Raw genomic sequence first — 16,325 nt, 5'->3', positions numbered from 1 at the left:
GGTGGAGCAGTAGATCCTGAATTGTCCTTTACTTCAAAAAGTGACCTTCACCTTAAAAAGGTTGGAGACCACTGCTCTAGGCTAAAATAATTACCGCTCTTGTAAGCTATCATTTTAAAGTATTGTTTTTGGACCCCTAATTATTATTGCTGTTCTGATTGGACTGTTTTCAGTATGCACATGTATGTCTTAAAGTGCAGTACCAGAACCTGGTCATAGTATTCCAGGTGAGGACTTATGAGTGCTAAGTGGAATAATCACTTCCTGTGCCTTGCATGTGACATGCATAGTTTGCTAATGGATTTTTTTTGGAACAGCATTACTGTACACTGTTGGCTCATGCAATAACAGTAACATAGGGGTTAATAGGCAGAAAAGTGCCTTTCCAACTGTGGATAAGTAACCAACAAGTAACATCTGGGATAAAAGGTTGTAGTCCAGGCAGGATGGGATGGCTGCCAGACTACTTCAATGAGTACTCCTCAGCCGTAGGCTTGGCAAGAAGCTGACCAAGGAATCAACTTAAACTCTTCAGGTTCGGGAGAGACCCACATTGGCATGTCTTTTGGAACAATAAGTTGTAGGATAGAGGGCCAGAAGACTTAAACAAATGGCTTGGCCTTAACAAGCTCTTCAGACAGACAGGGAAGGACTGAAAACACAGTGGTATTGTTAAACATACTTAAAAAAAAAAAGATGAATCTGGAGATATGCTTCCCAAATGTTCTGGAAGGGACTGCAGTAGAGGAAACCCCTTGGCTATATGAAGCTGAACTGTACAACTTGCCTTAAATATTTTCCATTCAATCTGGACCTTATGGATTTCACTTTGGGCTGTGTTTGTGAGTGTTGCATATGTCAATTAAAGTTAGGCTTGCCAACGTATACACAGCTTGCTGGCAATGCATTCATTTCTTTAGGGTCAAAATGTTAGTTATCTTCAGAGGTGAAAAGGCTTTTCCACATGCAGTGGAAACTGCATGGATATTTTTCATAGATTATGGGCCTGATTTTCCTTTCACTTACAGTAACATGAAACAGAATTAACTCCACAGAAACCAGAAAGAAGGGAATCAGGCCCTGTATGGAGTTCTGAGCCCTGAAGCAGAGCCACAAGACCAACCAGCTCATGCTTTGCTGGCTTAGTAGGGACAGTGGCACACTTACAGGGTTCTACAACCAGAATGAAGGCCTTTCTTGTACCGAAGTAGTTAGTTATTTTACAATTGTATCTACCATGCCTTTTAGCTACTTTCCAATCACATGTTCAAGTGTTAAAACAGCATGTGAAACTGCTTTTAGAAACCAATTAAGTGTCAATGTAAGTTAGAGGTAAGGTGCTTCCAGCAAGTAGCCCTACTTAACATATAAGCAGGTATAGTTTGTGCAAGTCAGCTTTTCAGCTTAAAATGCGGTGTTATATAGAGTACATTATGGCAATCCCATCCCATATCAGCAAATGCTTTACTTTCCACAGATATACCCGTGTTAAAAAGTAATGACTGTGAGCTCCTGGGCCAATGCAGATAACAAAAGAAACACATGGCCAGTGTTGCTTTCTGGGTATCTTAAACTGTCAGTGATCAAAGAAACATCCTATTTGCACATCCATGTAACAAAAAACTTTTCCTGCAGTATGACATTGTTGGTAGCAGTGCTACTAATGCACACACTCTTCCCTGTCCGGTTTTCATCTTGCTGTATCCTTGCATAACTGACACTAACAGCCCATAGTTTTACTTCCCCCACACTTCCTGCAGGGTTTGAACAGTAATAATTTTAGTGCATTTCTCAACATACATTCTGCATGTAGCATTTTTTTTTCAGTGCAATCTAGCAAGTACTGTATCTAAGGCACACGGGCACTGTGTGGGTTCATTTTCATGATCTGTGGAGGAAAAACTGACTACCATCCACAATTATGTTTCATGGCTTTTTTGAGTGTTTGAGTAGCTTTACTAGGTATTCAAAACTGGGTTTTTTTAATTCTAATATGATAATTTCCTTAATTTCTTGCTTCACATGAGCAATTGGGAAGGATTTGTGCTTATTGCACTGAAAGAAATGATTGGTGATTTTCACTTTGTATTGTGATTTTTAATAGGGTGGGGGCAGAAGGGAAAGTAAGGTGGGATTTTAATTAGGGAAAGGACTCTATTTCTTAGTGGTTATTTTGTTTATTAGTTGATAGTTAAAGTAACGCAAGATTTTTATAAGATGAACCATTTGGCACCTTATTAATTTGGAAGGGTTTACTGAGCGCAGTAGGGAAGTCTAGGTGATCTCATTGCTGGTCTGCTTTTTAATTAGGCAAGCTAATGCACCTGAGAGTGCTGTCCAAGTTCTGCTTTAAGAAATTCAATTCATGTGCAGCTCACATTGATGAGATGGTCAAGTAGAGAGACTGAGTTATTAGAGGCTTGGGGAGTGGAGATGCCAGACCCAAAAAAGAACAAACATTGAATATAAATAAAAGCAAGAGATTTAGGAAGGGGAAGAAGTCCCCAGAAAGGCTTCTCAGGAAAGTTGCTGCTCAGGAGAAGCACAATGTTTAGGAATCTGTTATGGCACTAAAATATTTGGGAATTACTTATTAAATGGAGATTCATGTGACTACTTTGTATACTGACTTGTTAGGTTATCTGCTGTGTTATGGGGAGGAAAAAATAAGAACGTTTGGTCTGACTGGCAGCATATACCATTGTTTCAGGTTCACTGCCTTTTGTCTCTCAAGTAATTCATGGTAGATCTTGCTATCAGCATAGTTAAAGAATTAACATCTCTTGAAGCTGACACCATGCCTTTAATTTTCCTCCCTTTATTTATTATCCTGTGGCAGCCCACTAAGCCCTATTTACACTGATCATCTTCTGGCACAATTAGACAGTTCAAACACTTTCCTTTGGAGGATAAGGGGAAAGAGAGAGGGAGAGAGAGAGAGATTCCCTTTTAAATCTGAGAAAACTAACTTTTTTACTTTGTAGCTGAAAGTAACATCTGCAACTGAGGATTCAGGAGAGCACCCACCTGAATTGCTACTGGGCAGCACACCTTAACTATGTACTGCAGATCTCTGGAAAGCTGAGAAAGTTAAGTGCCACAGAGACCAACAGCACTTAACTTTTGGCCTGCTAGTATTCAGATTCCCCATGAATTGTGACTCTCCAGATAAACATATTTTCCATATTTTCAATGGTAGATCCCCAAAACTGAGTCTTAGGCCAAGTACAGACATTATACTTAGACCAGTCTAAGTGATTGGAAATTGATCTAAACCCATAACTATACAGAAATTTAGTGCACAAAGGCTGGTCTAAAAACAGCAGGAGCTAAGACAGACCCAGTTCGAAGTACACTTTAATCAGGTTGATCAAGGTAAGATCAATGTACCGTACTTCTGTATGAGTTACCCATTTGATTCAAATTAGGTCTGTGTCCTCTAGCATCCCAGCAGCATCCTTCAGCCCCTGCGAACCTCCCTTGCAGGGAAGTGCACTAGCACTCAGGCCATGCTCAGCTGCTCTGGCGAAGAGCCCAGTGGGCCCCACCCCCAAGCTCTCTCAGAGCTGAGCTAGCACAGCACTTCTCCCTAGCCCTGCCTCCTGCCTCCAGCCACCTGCCAGCTGCAGGCAAGCAGCAGAGGAAAAGGAGGTTTCTGCATCCTTTGCATGAACTGTAGGACCTGGACATCCAAGTCCCCAGGCCATGCCTCTGCACCCTTTCATAAAACACCCTACTATGTATACACAGACCTAACACCCTGGCTCCTGCACACCCCAACCCTGGCTCCTGCACACCCAGTCAGGGACCTCCATATCCCTGCACTTGGGCATAGCCCCATGGACCCTGACTTTGGCTCCTGCACGACACATCTCAGAGGTCAGAGCCAGACATTCTGCCACCTGGATCCCATCATGGACTGTCTCCCCAACCCTGAGCAGGAACCAGTGCAGGTGTCTTGCCTCTGGTGCCTTGGGTTGGCAGGGGGCAGAACATCAGGACTGGGACTGCACAAAAATGACTCTGTGACTTCTGTGTCTTGGCCATTGCTGGCCATGTGCACCTAGGGGTGCTTTGTGGCTTGCAGCTACAGGGTCCCAGAGTACTGAGGGTGGGGTGAGGAGACACACTGAGCACTCAAGCTGAGGCAAGAAGGTGGATGCCCCTAGAAACATCAGTAGTAGGGGGACTGTCTCCATGTTGCAGGCAGGTAGAGAACATTGTAGCTGTCCAGGCCAGGACATTGCCAGAATCACAGGGTGTCTGCCGAAAGTCCCAGGAAAGTTAGAGGTTGTGGGGTGGCCTGATAAGTGGAGCCCCAGTCACTCTGGAACAGGGGCCATACCCAGCTGCAGTGAAAGGGAGAGCCATGTCCCTGTAAGGGACTCGGTCATGTGCTGGCTCCTACCCTGGGGGTCTTTAAGAAGAGGCTTGATGCCTACCTGGCTGGAGACGTCTGAGCCCAGTTTTTCTCCTGCTCGGGCAGGGGGTCAGACTTGAAGATCTACGAGGTCCTTTCTGACCTGACTTCTATGATTCTTTTGTATAACCTCTGCTCCTTCCATTCATCCACCATGCCAGCCTTTCCTCCATCCACCCCCTCACAGCCAGACCATCACCAACTCATGGATACTGAGACCCCACAGGCACCAGCATGGACCATGGAAGACCCCACCCATCCTGTCCTCCTCCGCTACCCAACCCCAGTCACTAAAATGGGACTACAGGGAAATGAGGGATCTCATTGCCATCTGGGGTGAAGAGGAGATCCAGCTACCGCTCCATAAAGAGCACAAGAATAGGGCTATCTTCAAGTGAATTACCAAACAGATGCAGGTGCAAGGCCACAAAAAGGACTGGGAGCAGTACCACAACAAGACTAAATGAATGAAGATGCAGTATAAGTGTGTGTACAATGCCACCAAAAGGTCCTGGACCTAGAGGCATACCATATCCTTCCACAAGGACTCGCCCACTTCCTTACCAAGGACAGGGACGTTGACACCCAGCACACCTATAGAACCACTGAGGGGGCAGTAGTAGTTGTTGGCAGGGAGGAGGAGGTGCAGGGAGGTGCCCAGGATCAGGTTTCTGGCAGCCACAGGGCAAGAGGTCAGCTGCCACAGGGCAGCCACAGGGCAAGTGGTCAACTGCCCAGAACCAGTCCATGAGGACTCCACCCTGTTTATGCCAATCCCTGAATCATCACAGGGCGTGGGAAACAAGTTGCACCTATAGCTGGACTTGTGAATCCTTAACATCTTCTTAGGCATGGGCAAGAGCAGGAAGCACAGCTCTTGAAGCAAAGGTGGGGGGAAAGCTCTGGCTCCAGGGAAACTGAGACCCAGGACCTAGAATCCAAGTTTGTGCCCTGCACCTCATGGGAGCCCCCTCCCATTGCTGTCCATGACCCCATGGACTGCAGCCGAGCATAGGTACCCCAGGACACTATTCCCCACTCTTGTAGCCATGGTTGTTCTAGACCTACTCCTCAAACACCTCACTGCCTCCCTTCCAGACAGGCACAGCAGCCCCTGTACCTCCCCAGCCATCCTCCCACTTCAAGCACAGTGGCCGCTGATACAGCATGACCCACAGGATCCACATCTAGCTCTTTTCCCATGTTTTCTGTTGCATCAGGCACTGATCAAAGATACCGGGCAACCCAGGATGGTGTGGTTTGTCCTCGCACCATACATCCATGAGAAGGACCCAGGCACTGAGGGAACCATGGAGCCCCTGAGGAGAAGGGAGAGGACAGGAAGAAAGAGTTGGGGGGACCTACAGCCACTACAGGCCATCCTTATGGTCACATCCCTCTCTCAGGCTGTTGTGGCCAAGAAACCCAGAAAGGGGTTGAGGGTGGTGCAGCAATGGAGGGGCATGGGGAGAGGGTGAGTTGCCTTGTCCTGACTGCTCAATGTGCAAGGCTCCAGCTGCTAAATGACTGAGAGGTTCCTGTCTTTGAGCACTGGGCAGACCAGTCACTCCCTCCCTCCCACTCTGGACCACAGTTGAGGCATCAATCCTCCTGGCCTTGGGTGATTAACAGCCCATCTCCCATTTAATGGGATCATAAATCTGCCTATTTCACATCTCTCTGCCCTTTCTCTCAGGGCAATACTCAACTCCTGGAAGAAGTCAAGCCTCCCCCCAACTTGCCAGAGTAGTGGTGCTGAAACAACTCCTGCCCCCCACACTTTGCGCTAATGGAAAGGCACTAAAATAATTTACTGAGCTCTGTAGACAGTGTAAAAAAATCAGATATAAATGCCAGCACTTGGCACCCCACCCCAGTTGACAGTGCAACAGGCCTGGGTGGCAGAGAGGACACTCAGGTCAGGGACAGGAAAACATGCAGCTGTCTCTGAGAACTACTAGAGTTTCAGTACAGCAAGGACAAGAAAATTTCCCTTTGCCAAACATCCCCTCTCCCTCCCAGTGAAAGAAAACTACTGATGTGATGGCAAGAGTCCCACGTGGGAACCATTATATTAGCTAATCTAATCCTGCTGCTCGTTTGACTCCTGAGTTGTGTACCTGGAGATGCTGGCAAATGGCACTCCAGCACTTCCCCGCCTCCCCTCTGATTTGATCCCTAAGGAAAGTCCACGGGTGCCAGATGACTCCAAATTTTACAGTGTAGGCAGTCACTGTATCAACCCCCCAGGGAAAACCCCATCCCCTGCTTCTGGAATCATGGCTCCATCCTCATCCAAGACTATCCCCCGACCCTAATGCCTGAAAGCAGAGCAATCCTCACCTGCACTCCCTAACACAGTATTCAAAGTAGAGGAATGGCATTGGAAAGTCTATGGCAGCACACAACAAAACTCTTCCTAAGCAGCCAGGGTTTGAGGAACCTCTCCAAGGGTCAAGTCACAGGTTCAGCAGCATGTCAATAATGGTGGTGATTGGAAATTCATCCTGGGGTGTCAGATCAACATAACATAACATAACAAGTAGCGTGCAAGGTGGACTCCCATGCTGAATGACAACCTGGGTTTCCCCAGCATACCATCAAATCAGATGCGCCCCCTTCAGCTCCTAAGCACCTCCTGGGGGGACCATGTCCTATAGTAGAAGCATGGCATATTGGCTGGCTTTCCTCTGGGAGTAGTGGCCAAGCTTGTCCCTCAGGGCCCAGCTGACTGTCACCAGTGAAATGTCGGGAGTGAAGTACCACTCCTACACAGAACCAGATTAAAACACCTCTCCTATAAGGGAAAGACAGGGGTAGGTGTGTAAGTGCTTCATCTGTATGGCTGACTCTCATCAGGGAAATGTTGGGATCGAAGTGGTGCTTCTGCAGGGACACGGTGCTGAAATGTAGACCTGTGCAAGTCAGCAGCGATCCAATCTGGCTTCATATCTGGCCACTTTGGATGGCTGAGATCCGATCCGGAGTCCTGGACTGGGTTTCTGCCTCAATTTGGCTGAAGTGGCTCCGAAGCTTCAGAGCTACCTCGGAGATCCGGCCATAGGGTATAATGGGGGAACCAATTAAATATCTATAACTTTGTTGTTTTTTGTCCAATTTGGATGAAACCTGCAAGTATGGTAGCCCCTGGTGAGGCCATGGAGCCTCCCAAGTTTCAAGAAGATCGGTGCTGGGGTTTTGGGGGAACTGTATCCCAAATTCTTGAAACCAAAACTCCTGTCACAGCTGTCACAGCTGTGTGTTACAAAACTGCAGGGGTGGTAGCTCTTACTGAGGCCACAATGCCTGCCAAGTTTCAAGGAGGTAGGTGCAGGGGTTTGTGGGGAACTGCACCTCAAGCTGCGGACAAGCAAAACTCGTGCCATGGGTGACCCTGCGTATGTTAAGGCGCAGTGGGGTGACAGCTGCAGGGATGGTAGCCCCTGCTGCGGCCACACCACCTGCCAGCTGTCAAGGAGATCGGTGCAAGGGGGGTTCTGGGGCCCTGCACCCCTAGCTGCTGACACACAAAACTTGTGCCATGCGTGCTTGTGGAACTGACTCTGTCTGTCTTGGTGCAGTTGATTGTATTTATTATTTCCTCTCCTTAGCTTAGTTTTGTAGGTGCTAATTGATGGCAATTAACTGGCTACATTAGCTAGGTCCCGTGTATTGAGCTGGCCCCTGAGTGAATCACGATTGGTTGGTAACTGGTAACACAGTAGCTTAGCAGCCAGGCCTGCAGTATTGTCTCCCACTCCCCAAGAATTTGGGGTGCAGCTCCTTCCAAACCCTTGCACTGATCTTCTTGAAACTTGTCAGGCTTTGTGGACTCAGCATAGGCTACCCCCCCTGAAGTTTTCACCCCCTTATGTTGTAATGCCTAGATGTGACATGAGTTTTGGTGTCAAGAATGTGGGGTGCAGTTCCCCCCAAACCCCCACACCGATCTTCTTAAAACTTGGCAGACTTCATTTGATCTGCAGAGTCCAGCATCCCTGAAAATTTCATCCAAATCAGACATAAAGCAACAAAGTTATAGAAACTTTATTGTTTCCCCATTATATCCTGTGGCTGGATCTCCGAAGCAGCTCCAAGGTGGCTCTGAACCGCTTCGGGAAGCCAAATCAGGCCAGCGTTTCGACTCCGACATCCTGCTTTGGACTCCAAAGTGTCCAAAGCTTCTCTGGATCTGAAGCTCTGCCTGAAGCCTTGCACAGCCCTACTGAAATGCACCTCTGTAAGGGAAGGACAGGGGAGGGAGTGGTTTTAAGATCTGCTTTGGGAATCCCTATATTTAAGTGACAGACAGTCTTTCATAGAATCATAGACTGTCCTTCAAAGACTGGAACTAAATAACTGTGCCCCTGCTGATGTTAACATGATAGTATACTGTGATCCTCAACATTAGAAGACATAGACAAGTCATGCCTGACCTGCCTTATGGCCTTCTATAAGACAACTGGCTCTGTGGATGCAGGAAGAGCAGTAGATGTTATATACCTTGACTATAGCAAGGCTTTTGCTACAGTTTCTCGCAACAGTCTCAAACGAGGTACAGGTTGGACGAACACACTATAAGGTGAATAGAGAATTAGTTGGATCATTGAGCTCAAAGGCTGGTAATTAAGGGCTCAATGTCTAGCTGGCAGCTGGCATCAAATGAAGTGCTTCAGGGGTCAGTCCTGGGACCTATCTTACAATATCTTCATCAATGATTTGGAAGATGGGATAAAGTGCACCCTCAAAAGTTTGCAGATAACACCAAGCTGGATGGAGTAGTAGATACACTGGAGGGTAGGGCAAATATTTAGAGAGACCTAGACAGATTGGAGGATTGGACAAAAAGAATCTCATGTAGTTCAAAAAGGACAAGTGCAAAGTCCTGCACTTAGGACAGGACAATCCCATGCACCAGGACAGGCTGGGGACTGACAGGTTAAGCAGCAGCTTGGCAGAAGAGGACCTGAGGGTTACAGACAGTGAACATTAGTTGAATATGAGCCAACAGTGTGCCCTTGTTGCGAAGAACACTAACAGCATACTGGGCTACATTTAGTAGGAGTGTTACCTGCAGATAGAAGGAAGTGATTATTCCCCTCTATTTGTTGCTGGTGAGGCCACATCTGGAGTACTGTGGAAAGGATGTGGACAAATTGGAAAGAGTCCAGAGAAGGCAATGAAAATGGTTAGGGGGCTGGCGCACATGACTTCTGGGGAGAGGCTGATGGAACCAGGCTTACCGGGCCTGGTGAAGAGAAGACTGAGAGAGGGTTTAATAGCAGCTTTCAGTTACATGAATGTGGTTACAAAGAGGATGGTGCTGGACTGTTCTCAGTGGTGGCAGATGACAGAACAAGGAGCAACAGTCTCTAGTTGAAGCAAGGGAAGTTATAGGTTAGATTTTAGGAAAAACTTTCTCACCAGGAGGGTAGTAAAGCTTGCGGTGAACAGGTTACCCAAAGAGGTGGTGGAAGTTTTCAAGACCTGGCTAGAGAAAGCCTTCCTGGGATCATCTAGTTGGAGATGGTCCTGCTTTGACCAGGGGGTTGGACTAGAGGTCCCTTCCAACCCTGATTTTCTATAGTTCTATGATGTGTAGTAAGTCTGGTAAAAAATATTACAGTATTTTTAATGGCTTTGCTTTTAACAAAAAAGAACCTAAATAAGTGCACAGAACTTTATCAGGAAAATAGAAGCATGCAAAATCAAACATCTGGTGAAAAAAACTGAATATTTTTGCAATTTTTTTGGCAAATATTGCCATCAAAATTCCTGAGAAATTTGTCCAATAGCTGTTGAAAAAAAAATCAGTGATAAACTGCCCCAAAATATCAGTATTGGGTGGTTCCAATTTTTAAATACATACAAAAGTTTTCCTTAGGAAATAAAAATGTCCTTTTACTATGCAGGTGTTGTGCAGAGCTGAAGCTGGAGGGTAGCATGACATGGGGAAGTAACACTCTGTAAGGATGTGGATAGATGCACGAATAAACCATGTAAGCACATGAGGAAAACTCAAGGCTTAGATGTTTGCATCAGCTAATCCACTGTAATTGTGCTATCTGTCTGTCTTTATCTGTAACAAGCGAAGCTAAACCACAGTGACAAAACTTCATATGAGAAAAAGTGGTGAAGTATTATTTGGACTATACCTACTACTTTCCCAGACATGAAGTAGGTCTTTTGTGCCCAAAATCTTGCTTGACGTTATCTCCTATAACATAGTTGGTCCAAAGATATTACAAAATGAACCTGACTTTTCTGAGAGTACTAGCCTGAAGAGGCAAGGAGAGAGGACGGATCTCAGAGGTCAAATATTAACAAGGGGCTGGGAAATACAAGCTACCTTCCTTGGCATTCCACAGATTCCTCGACATTGTTCATCCAGCATGTAAGAAAGTTAACTGTGAAAGCCCACTGCTGGTGTAAATAAGCATATGGAGTAATGTCAGGCTCAATCCCACAAACTTTAAAACAAACCTATCTTTTCCTTTAATGGGGAAAATAAAATCACCTTATACAATTCATCAGGGCTCAGGCTTTGAAGCCTGGTACTTTCTATTTAGCTGCAATGTGCAAAGTGTTTTTCTTGCCATAACATTTCTTCTTTTTTCCTGTTAGCAGAAGAATAGCAGCCTTCCTGGCATAGGGAGACTTTCTCTAATTAAAATTATTTAATTTTCTTTAGTAGACATCTTTTTCAAGGCTCTCCAGAGTATTATGAAGAGAATGGACTATTTGTAAATTAAACCAATGGACTACATATAAACTAAACAAACTACTTTTGTGTCCTATTTTTCTTGTCCAGAAAGAAAGGGACTAGAGAATTGCAGAAGGAAGCCTTAATAAAATTAGCAAACTTAATTAAATTGATTTTATTTTTTTAATTCAAAGAAAAGCATCTCACATTCATCCTTGCAAATCAAAGCCACTAACTCTGGCTTTATGTCTATAGCTTTTTAGGCGCGTTATGACCTTGTTCAAAACTTTAGTAAAGTCAAATAGAGGCCTGGCTTTGGACATCAGGAATTCTAAGGGGACAACAGAATTCCATAGGAAATATAGAAATTATTTTATGAGAGACCTATCACATGAATCAGACTCTAGTTTCATAAACAGCTTTGATGAAAGGAGCATATAGTGAAGATGAGCAAAAGGGAACCAAACACATGGAAACACTTTGGCATGGGGAGGTGAAATATTATTGTGTGATGAATGAAGTAACAACTTGTCTTGTTCACTTATCCAGGTAGAATCACAAAGAAAGCTACACCTGTTATACTGTAAAGCAATGTTTGGTGATCTGGTAGGTCCACCCATCTGGTGCACAGCAGAATATATGAACAGCCCATATACGGTAATATATATGTTTCTGTTTAAAGAAACAATGCTTGAATGGGGGTTATTTTATCTAAAAAATTGATGTACTGAACCTAAAAATCATTTTAATTCAAGATGGAACATCCTCTAAAATAAAATTATTGTTTAATCCACCCCTCTTTATTTCCATCACAAAAAAATCCTGTTAAATGAAACTTTAAAAAAAGAGTTTTTAAGGGGGTCATTCCCAGAAAAAAATACTGGTGTATTTCTTATATCATTATGTCACAGGCTTATAAGCACCTTTCTTGGCTGAATATTCATTTTCTTGACATGCTGAGTGTGAATAGTGTGGAGTAGTTCTGTGTTTGATTAGTCATTTTCTGAATTTGATTTATATTTTCCATGAGCAAATGCACTTCTGGGGTGCACGAATGGATTAGAGATTTGCTTTGGATTAGACCTGAAAAATTCAGACGCTTTTCTTTCCCCAAACCAGATTATTTTCCCTTCCCTTGGTCCTGCCCTTCCCCTGAACCTGAACTTGACTTTCTGCAAGCCTCTCCCATCCCCTGGAGTCTACTTTGTCCTCCATCAAGCCCTTGCCCTCCAGCAGGCAGAAGCCTTTAGTGTCATTTTTTAATGTTGGGTGAAGCAGAGATGATATTTTGATACTTAGTTTGGCCAGATGCTCTATTCAGCTTTCACATTCTTCTGATGTTTCCTGAGTCAGAGGCATGCTTTATGCCAGACTGAAATTGTAGAGGCAGATAAACTCAGCATGAGGCCTGCTGGGGGCTAGGGACAGGGAGTTTGAAGTTGGGATAAGTGAGGAGATAATGATAAATCAACTGGACCTATGGTTTGGGTTTACATAGGCCTAGATTAACCGTTTGCATTCCTAAATACCTTTGTGACTGTATTAATAATTCAGACAAAGCTATTTCCTGGAAATTAAATAACTGATTTTCATTTTAAAAAAAAATCTGAATTGACTAAGGGCCAGAATGTGCTATTAACATTTACTTTCCCCTGAAATCAATTAGGTCACTCAAGCACTAATATACGATGCAAAGTGTAATTGGCACACTGCACACAGTACAACTTTTACAGAATAAGTTTGATATGTTCAAAAATCTGTGACCCTACTGATGGGAGAGCTGGGCATCTAATATGCCACATATGATGTTAGATATTTGTTAACTCCTGTGTCTAATTAAATGTATCTCAATACATTTTGGTTCTTAAAATGCAATCTTTTTTTAAAAAAAACTATTAATACACAGTGTAAGGTTTAACTTTCTAGGATATATATGTATTGATCCTCAAATCTGTAGTCAATGGTCAATTTTTAGAGTATGCGTGGATTAATTTGTGTTATTAAATAGAATCCTAATTATAATAAGGTATTACAGAATAATGATAATTCAAATATTCATTGAAAATATATAATTTATATGTAGTTATATTGTTTCTGTTGATGCAATGCATCTGCTAACTCTTAATATATACTTTAATTTTTAAGCAGGTCTTGGACTGTCATATAAAATTACTGCCAAATTTTATATTGGACACATTGAGGTTGTAAATGATACAACTCCTCTCCTTTTTGCAGCTGTATAGTACTGCTCATTTTCAGTTGAAAAGGATGTACAAAAGTGGAGTTGAAAGTTCCAGAGGGACAAGAATTGCTAACTTAAATGTGGAGAGTTTTACAGCAACAAAGCACACAAAAAAAGCTTTCATTAGAAGACTCTGCTATCTGTATTTTAAATTCTATTTCCCATAAATGACAAAAGGATTAACTTTTTCACATTCAGAATAAACCATATTAGTTATAGCAACCATCAGAGTTAGCAAGTCCTGTTTAGTATACAGATGCATATCTCAGTTTCATATAAATTTCTGTGCTCAGCAAATGATAACATTTCACTGCTTACTCTTACTTATTACTGCTGAAGTCACTGACTGAAAAATATAGAGAAAGAATGAAAACTACTTCAGTTGGAAGTAAAAATTCCTGAACTTTCTCAAACGGCATCAAAAACAATCTATTTAACCAACATCTTAAATTGCTTCCCCCATACGTTCCTACAATCCCTCCTCTCCCTACTTAATTTTTCAGTCTCAAGACCTGAGATGTTGCCATATATCCCATTCCTAATTTGGGGGCACATACTACAAACGAGAAAACTTAAATGTAGGGTTGGGTATTTGACAGGTCAAATAAAATTTGGTCAATTGACTAGTCAAATATTGGTCAAAACTGTAAAAAAAAAAAAAAATTCCAATAGGTCAAAATAGTACATAGAAAATGCACAGATTTTCCATTAAGAAATGTGTCAAAAACAATTTAAAAAAAACATACTTCTGTCAAGAAAATGACAAAGAATGTATTTTTGGGTAAAACTGCTGTATCTTTGACCGGTCAAAAATATGTAGTCAATTGACAATATTTGACCAGTCAATTGAGCAGCTTGCCAACCCCACTTCAAAGACAGAAACAAATGTAAAGAAGAGAATAGTAATGCAGGTTGGGTGGCTTTGTATGGAAATTAAGCCAATAACAGTAAATGAAACTATGGCTAAGTAACCATCAAAAAGCCCAAGGCTAAATCAATTCAATCTTCACAGCTGAGTCTAAGCTGTGTATATTGAACCAATGAGGAAGTGGACATTCACTTTTGTTTCCAGAAATGCAGCCACATGCCTGCAGTGGCCCAGATCAGAAGCTGGGGGGCACTAGAGCATGCCTTTCTGCACGGCTGGAGCAGACAGTTTGGGCCAAGGCTAGCCTGCCCACCCTGCAAGCAGGGTCTGCAGGGGAGGTGCAAAGCATCCTGGGATGTTGGGAGACTGCAACCTAACTTGAACCTGGAGGGGATCTAGGACAGAAGCTCAATAAACTCATTTAACTTAAATCAGTTGAGTTTCATACTATATCTATCCAGGTTTATCTTAACTATTTTCAGCCATTTTGAAAGCAATTTACGTGCAGTGAACTTCTGTTATGTTACAGATCTGAACTGGTTTCCAAACACTTATACTAATTGTGCCCATCTTCACTCGAAGGCTTGCTCCTGAGCCTCCTTTGTCCAAGCAGCTGAACTTGTTCGCCAGGGAACCTCTCGTAGACCCCAGAGGGTACCTTGATTACCTTCGGGGAGTCTCCCAAATTCACCTGCCATGACTTTGGATGGTCTGTCAGTGAAGGGGGTCCCCTTTGAGGGTGCCTCCAGAGTGGACATGAGTCCTGGCGGATGTCTCTGGGGCTCCAACCTCCCCTACACCCCAGCCATACGCCAACCTTCTAGATGAGACTCAAGAGCTTTAGCGCCTATTCCCCACTGATATCTTCCTGGTCCCCAGGTCCTTCCTCATCTACAGGCACCTAGGGCTCTGACAGCACCCAGAGGGTCCGGTGACTCACTGCTTTTGGAGATGTTCCTTCTGACGCCCAGCACTATCTACGGGAGATGTCACTGTTCCTCTTCACGCTCTCTCATGGTCTCTTTTCTGCCTTCGACTGGAGTAACTGCTACCCCAGACTGGGGCAGAGGACTATGCTAACCTGCGCTAGACAGGGAACTAAAATAGAACAGCCCAAAAAAGGGAAATACAATCAAAATACCTTCACCAACGTAAAGCTCCGGGCCCCAGAAGCAACCCAATGTGAAAAACAAAACTGATACCCCAACTACACGAACAATGAGATGGGGAAGGGCCAAACGGTCAAGGGGGAATCACAGGAAGCATCCCATACTCCTTCGGTCCCCTACCGTCCCTAAGCAAGTGCACCCTCAGGGTTGGGGTCCATGCCTCCACCCCAGGTGGGGTCTCCTTCTTCCCCTCTGGGACTCGCCTCAGACCTGTGGCTGCAGCCCCCATTGCCTCTTGTGAATTTTCCCATGCCAGCTCTCCCTGTCGACTCTTTGTGATCCCCACCAGGCTTGTCTGGCACGGGGATTCCCCGCAGCTCCTGCTGCTGCTGCTGCCGGCGTTCCTGCCAGCGTCTTCATTCCCTGCCGGTCTTCTCCAGCATGGGGATCCCTTGCAGCTCCTGCTGCCTCCACTGCTGCTGCCACTGGCCTCCTTGCCAGTGTCTTCAATCTCCGCCAGACTTCCCTGGCTCAGGGATCCTTTACAGCTCCTGCAGTCACCATCCATCAGTTCCCTGCTGGTCCTCTGGCTCTCAGCATCCTGCTTCTATGCTTTCCAGGCTGATCTTTATCTTCACCGGGTGATGCCTCCTCATTGTGTCACCCAGCCCCAGCTGGAGATGGGCCCGGCTGATAAACTGCTCACTCGGTTTTCCACGGCATGCCCCTTTGCTCCCCTGAGTCTCTGCAGCAGGTTTTTTTTTTTCTTTGACCAAGGGTCTGCCTGTGATCAAGGCTTCCCCCTTGTCTGACCATGTGTCCCTGTGACACTGGTTTATGTATAATACTGTCCCTAGCCTGTAAAAATAACTAAGAAGTAATAACACAAATACAAAATTGGTTTTCATCAAAATCACTTTCTAGGAACATAGCAAAGTCTCATTATGACTGGCTTTAAAATTCCCAGGTAGAGACAACTTTTT

The sequence above is a fragment of the Crocodylus porosus genome, unplaced genomic scaffold (genome assembly GCF_001723895.1).
Source record: "Crocodylus porosus isolate Cpor-Errol unplaced genomic scaffold, CroPor_comp1, whole genome shotgun sequence".
In the NCBI taxonomy this organism is placed as follows: domain Eukaryota; kingdom Metazoa; phylum Chordata; order Crocodylia; family Crocodylidae; genus Crocodylus; species Crocodylus porosus.
Note: the sequence above shows the minus strand (reverse complement) of the source record.